The sequence below is a fragment of the Mus musculus genome, chromosome 11 (assembly GCF_000001635.26).
Source record: "Mus musculus strain C57BL/6J chromosome 11, GRCm38.p6 C57BL/6J".
Lineage (NCBI taxonomy): Eukaryota > Metazoa > Chordata > Mammalia > Rodentia > Muridae > Mus > Mus musculus.
Window position 1 is genome coordinate 86,432,846 of NC_000077.6, and position 6,403 is coordinate 86,439,248.

Consider the following 6,403-nt stretch of genomic DNA (forward strand, 5'->3'; position numbering starts at 1 on the left):
ATGTGCGGCCAGTACAGACCTCCTCTTTCATGCAGTGCTTTCAATTCATTTCATTAGTTACAAGAAATAGGCATTCGTTACCAAAAAAAAAAAAAAAAATTAAACTGTCAAAAATAAGAAATCTTAAAGATCATATTTATAGATACCATCGAAAAAGATATTTCACTGCGTCTCCTTTGGGGCTTTTATTTATACATTTTTAACGGCACTGGGATCATTCTAAAAATACACACATCGTGAGTATATACAGTTATGTCCTATTTTCACTTCTAATTATAACACAAGGAAGAAATGCATACTTTGGGAACTGATATGAGTTCAGGGTTTAGTAAAAAATATGCCTCGCTTGACTCTAGCTGCATATATATCAAAAGATGGCCTAGTCGGCCATCACTGGAAAGAGAGGCTCATTGGACTTGCAAACTTTATATGCCCCAGTACAGGGGAACACCAGGGCCAAAAAGGGGGAGTGGGTGGGCAGGGGAGTGGGGGTGGGTGGATATGGGGACTTTTGGTATAGCATTGGAAATGTAAATGAGTTAAATACCTAATAAAAAATGGAAAAAAAAATATGCCTCGCTTTGCAACTGGAAGGTGGGATTGTAGTATTCCGATGCCCCTCGTTATTCTGCTGGTTTCTTTTGCCTTCGTAAATTGAATAATCTCATTTTTCCTAGATTTTAGAGTGAGATTTTTTATTTTAGATTTGAAACAGAGTATGATTGCTTTGCAGTTAAACTTTATGAAAAAAAATGTATATACACATGAATCTAAATGTTTTGGGAGCCAGATGTGGTGACGTGTATCTTTACTCTCAAGACTTGGGACGCAGGAGAAGCACTTTAAACTCACGCCCAGTAGGGCTACATGATGGTATTCTGTCTCAAAACAAACAAACAAAAAAAAATGCTTTGGGGTTGGTGAGATGGCTCAATCAATAAAGGTGCTTGCCACCAAGACTGACATCCTGAGTTCAATGCCCAGGACCCACACTGGAAGGATCTACTGATCATGATTTTCTGACCTGCATACGTGGTGCTGTGGAATGTGTGCACATACCATGCACACGCACACACAAATTAAATAAGTTTTAAAGTTTTTTCAAAATGCAAACCAGTTTGCATTAGGTTTGATACTTATAAAATACGTTTATTTAGCACGTTACAGACATCCAGCACTACCTTCGAGATGAAACCAATTCATTTCCTATATTAGATTTCCCTGAGGCAATGATTTAGAGACTCCATATTACAAATATTTATTAAACTCTTGCATGTTATATCAGTTTCCTCCCACACACCCATACTGCAGACCTGGTATAAGACACATGAGGAGTGGTAATCAAGAATTAAATCTTTCTTTTTAAAAACTGTCAAAAGCTTGCTACATCAGCATCAAGCGACAGGAGGAGAAATGTCTCCAGTCTACTATACGCCCCTGCGAGCCAGGTTTTAATTTGTTGCGAACGAAGGAGAGAGCCTATAAAAAAATCTTGGCAAAACACAGAACTGCTAATTTAATCAATTTTAGTAGTTAAAGCAGTGACTCCAAGCGCTAACACAATCTGTTGAAAGAACTACTTTCCAAGGTAGGGAGATTCATTTATTTCTGCGTTTTCTTCCCAGTTTTCCAATCTAAGGATATGTGGGAAGCCATGGCGCACCCGCTGAAAGCCTCCTCCCAAGACTTAGGAAACAGACCCTGACCCAAACCGGAAGGAGCCTAGAAGTGGCTCCGTGATCCCGGGTGTGTGTGTGGGAGCGGGGATGGGGGTGGGGGTGGGGTGTTGGGGGGTGATGCAGGGATAGACTGCAGCTGAATGACCATGAAGGAAGAGACCAGTCGACAGTACAGGAAGACGTGAAACTGGAGAGGGAAAAACAAAAAACAGAAAAAGGTCACAATGTATCATATGAAAAATAAAAAAATAAAAATAAAAAACCAGCAGGAGAATCATGAAGTGTCTGAGGGCAAATGTTTAAGGTTATAATTTTAAATTGATATATGGGTTAAAGCTCTTGGTGGTTTTGATGCTCAAAAAAACCCCAAAGAAACAAATAAACCACCTAACCGGTTTATTCAGAACTGCAAATAAGGTCCTCCATTGAGCTGTGAAAGCTGAAGGCCTGTAAAATTCTTATTTATTTATTTATTTATTTATTGGCAGTGGTGGTGGAGATTGGAGTAAGGCAGGGTCTCTCTATGTAGCCCTGGCTGTCCTGGAACTCACTCTGTAGTCCAGCCTGGCCTTGAATTTACAGAGATCTGATTGCCTTTGCCTCCCCATTGCTGAGATTAAAGTGGCACACACTGCCACCATGTCCAGCTAAGAATTCAGGATTTTTTTAAGCTTAAAGCATATGAACTATACTAAATACAATTTAGAGGCTTTAATCTTCATGAACAGAGTCTGACCTGAGTGTGCAAAATGTGTATACTGTCACAGTGGCATTAATTGCTTTATCAACTTCATTTCAAACTCCTTTTCTTTTCTTTTAAAGTTATTTATCTTAAAAAATACAGCTTGGTTTCCTAGTGAGTTCCAAGACAGCCAGGGCTACATAGTGAGACCTACCTTAAAACAAAAGCAAAGAAAATTTGCACTGAACCTGAAGAAGGAGCTGATGGGGGCTTCCTGTGCCCCAGAATGAGAAAGCTCTGCCTCTTCCCGGTGTTGCTATTTCCCCCCTTCTCCTGGCCTCTCAACTGGATTTCTTTGGCAGTAGTATGTGGTGCTAGGTTCTCAGTATGTTTGTCATTACTGGTACATCCTTTGTATCCCCACGAAATAACCAGACTCTCAATGAGCACTCAGTACCTGGGAAATGGTTGCTATAGCAGAAAAAGACTTTTTGGGAACAAGAAATCCAAATGCTTGAGCTCTCAGAGCATGAACAGTTTGCAAGGTCTGTGTGCCATCTGAGACTGGATAATGTGTATGTGGATCACAGGGATGAGGAATTAGCGGCAAAGAAGGCTTAGACGGTAGTCATTAAAACGAGGGATCAACAGGTGTGGTGCATGCCTTTAATGCCAGCACTGGGAGGCAGAGGTGGGCAGGTCTCTGGAAAAAAAAAAAAAGGAAGGAAGGAAGGAAGGAAGGAAGGAAGGAAGGAAGGAAGGAAGGAAGGGAAGAGAAGAAAGAGAGAAAGAAAGAATCCAAGAGTAGAGGAACCTATGATGCAGAGCCAGACAGAGCCCATGGGGGTTCAAGAGCCCCCACTTGCCACTCAGACATACCTAGGTTGTGAGACTCAACAGGTAGGACAGAAGTAACCTTGAAGCAACCTCTTGGACTCTGTGTTATGCAGAGAAATAAAAGGCTTGGTAAACACCTGAGTGTCACCCTGACTTAGCAGATAGACTCCGGCACCCCACCTACTTATGTACAGCCCAGAAGAATGGGTCATCAAAGTAGAAAGAGGCCGTACAGGAAACTTCCCGGTCAGACAACGCTATTGGACAAAGACTGAGGAATCAGATAGGAGGAGGACACTGGGAAGATGCTAATGAGGACCAATGACTAAGGTCAGGGCACTGCCTACCCCACCCTGATGCTGTAGTCAGTCCCCAGGAGCAGAGGAAGAGAGCAGTGGGAACTCTAAGGAGACTGGGTAACATGCAAACTAACTAACTAACTAACTAACTAACTAACTAACGAGGGCTGGAGAGATGGCTCAGTACATAAACATGCTTGTCAGGAAAGCTTGAGCCGTGAACTCCATAGAATACCTGTAAAAGCTAGGCACTAGCGCACTAAGTGTCTATAATCTCAGGGCTCCTACAGGTCCACACTAGGGATGTGGAGAGCAGAGAAACCGAAAGTCTGAGTAGCTTGGCATAAGCAGCAGAACTACAGCAAAGAGATCTTGTCTCAGACAAGGTGGAGACCAAGGTCCAGCATCCAAGGTTGTCTCTGACCACCCACAGCGTTCAAATACATGCCCATGCTCACATAAATGAATAAGGATGCACACACACACACACACACACACACACGAGAGAGAGAGAGAGAGAGAGAGAGAGAGAGAGAGAGAGAGAGAGAGAGAGAAAAGAAAAGAAAAGAACAAAGAAATTGAGAGGCTGGAAAGAGGCAGTTAGGAGTGTTCCCTGCCCCATCAGAGAACCAGAGTTGTGATGTCAACACCCACATCATTCACGCGACTCAGAGATGCCTTACTCCAGCTCGAAGAGATCCAGAGCCCCCTTCTGGCCTCAGTGGGTGCCTGCACACCCATCTCTCTCTCTCTCTCTCTCTCTCTCTCTCTCTCTCAGACACACACACACAAATAATAAAATAAGTATGTTTTAAAGTCTCCAATGCTATAAGATGATAATCTTGCATCATTCCCCAGCTCCCTCCCCTCCGTCCACACACACACACACACACACCCCAACATGCCCCTCCTTGCTTTTCCAAATTCATGGCCTCCGTTTTCATTAACTGTTGCTTCATGCACATATGAAACTATAGAACACTTCACAAATGTGCATGCCATCCTTTTGCAGGGCCACACTAATCTTCTCTGTATTATTCCAATCTTAGTAAACGAGCTGCCAAGGCAAGCACTAAAATAATTAAAAAAAAAAAAAATAAATCAAACCGGAGAGAAGCAGAGCCACGTCCGTTTATGCAATATATCACGACATTTGTGCCAGTACATGCATCCCCGTAGGATTCCCAACGGTGGTTCACTTTTTGAAACTGCTGAGTGTTTCAGACTCTGAATACTCGTTGGACATGCCGGGGGAGGGAGAAAAGAGACATCTTTGTTGTGCCCTGATCAGAATCATCTTCAGATTGGAATCCCAGCTTCGCAGCCTCTCTTTGGGGGGTGGGGTAGCTATCTGATTCATCGGGATTCTAGAAAGAGCCGAAGGACTGTACTGTGCCACCTGCTTTCATTAACTGCTCAGTTGGTGGACTGACAGCAATGCAGCCAGTTCTCCGTTTCTGCGGCAAAATAATCCCACGTGCGGCTAACGTCCTCTGCCTCCTCCGCCAACTTTGTTATCCCTGCCATGCCCTGATGCCCTGGTATACGGACAGCGGAGAGAGGCAAGGGTTCGCAGGGGGAGTCTCGGAAATGTACCTTCCTCAGATAGTGTTTCCAAGCTGGTTTGTGGCCAAATGGTTCAAGATAAATGACTGTTTATTCGTTTTCTCCAAGCCCTGGGGATCAAACCAGGTCCTTGCACATGCAGTTCCCTGATGCTGAGCTATTGCCCTGTGGTTCTAATTTTAAAGATTTTTCAAGGAAGGCAAGTCTCTAGTAACCTGTCCGACATATGATCTATATTTTTAAGTGTTCTTCCTTTCATCAAATCTAAGCCTAAATTTGCCCCCTTTGTTCTCCTTTCAGTGAATTGTGATTCTTAAAATATACAACACAATTTCATTTTGAAATCCTGTTTGCAGCTTAAGTGTTAGATTATGGTTTATAGATAGCATTTATTCTGCCAGAGATGTTGGACCATTTTTGAGATGTTGCTGGTAAAATGGGGCTTTGTAACTCGAGTCTGGGAGACCACTGGTCACCCACGTGGTGATTTGATCAGTGTGAAGAGCCAGACACTGGGCTAAGCAGATGCTGTTCAAAGTGCTGTCTGTGCCCAGAAGCTGCTTGTGCTGTGAAACCAGGAGAGGACCAGAAGGAGCTAGCTGCCTCGTCAGCTGTGAGGATGGGAAGACGGAATAAGAAGCAAAAATTAAGTTGTCTGTTGTGGACTCTTATAGTCCCAACACTTGGAAGGTTGAGACAGGAGGCTGGTAGGTTTGAGGTCAGCCTGGGTTACAAACAAAGTGAGACCCTCTCTCAAAATAGCAAGAGGCAGAGGAGCTCCCACCTGAGGTAGAATGCTCCAGGCAGCTCAGAACAGAGACCTGGTAACAAAGTATCATGAAGAATATTCCAAAGTCTCCACTGGAATCTTAGATGTACACCTGAGACCCTGCAAGGGGAGCTAGAGGTGAGCATATTCCATTCAAGGCTGATAAAAAGCCAGAGGGATGCTTAAGAGATAAAGGATATGGGGTAAGAGCACTGACTGCTCTTCCAAAGGTCCTGAGTTCAAATCCCAGCCACCACATGGTGGCTCACAACCACCCGTAATGAGATCTGACGCCCTCTTCTGGTGCATCTGAAGCCAGCTACAGTATACTTATGTATAATAATAAATAAATCTTTGGGCCAGAGCAAGCAGGGTTGACTGGAGCAAGCAGAGGTCCGAGAGAGGGGGGGGGATAGAAGTGTAAAGTGTACATTAGGGCTTTGTTTTTCCCAATGATATTTTAAGTTATGCGCGTAATATCAGAACAGGTTCTGTTTGTATGTAGCAGAGTAAGCATCAGGATTATGGTGACATGAGCTCACTCCTCACCTGCCACCCTGGTGCCTCTGAG

The 6,403-nt window shown here is 43.7% G+C and overlaps 1 non-coding gene across 1 annotated transcript; it reads right to left on the reverse strand.

The window, feature by feature from the left end:
- Nucleotides 1-4,464: 4,464 nt before the first annotated feature.
- Gm26439 lies at nt 4,465-4,570 on the reverse strand. Its single transcript, XR_003949884.1, has one exon. It is a non-coding gene; the product is annotated as a U6 spliceosomal RNA (small nuclear RNA).
- Nucleotides 4,571-6,403: the final 1,833 nt, after the last annotated feature.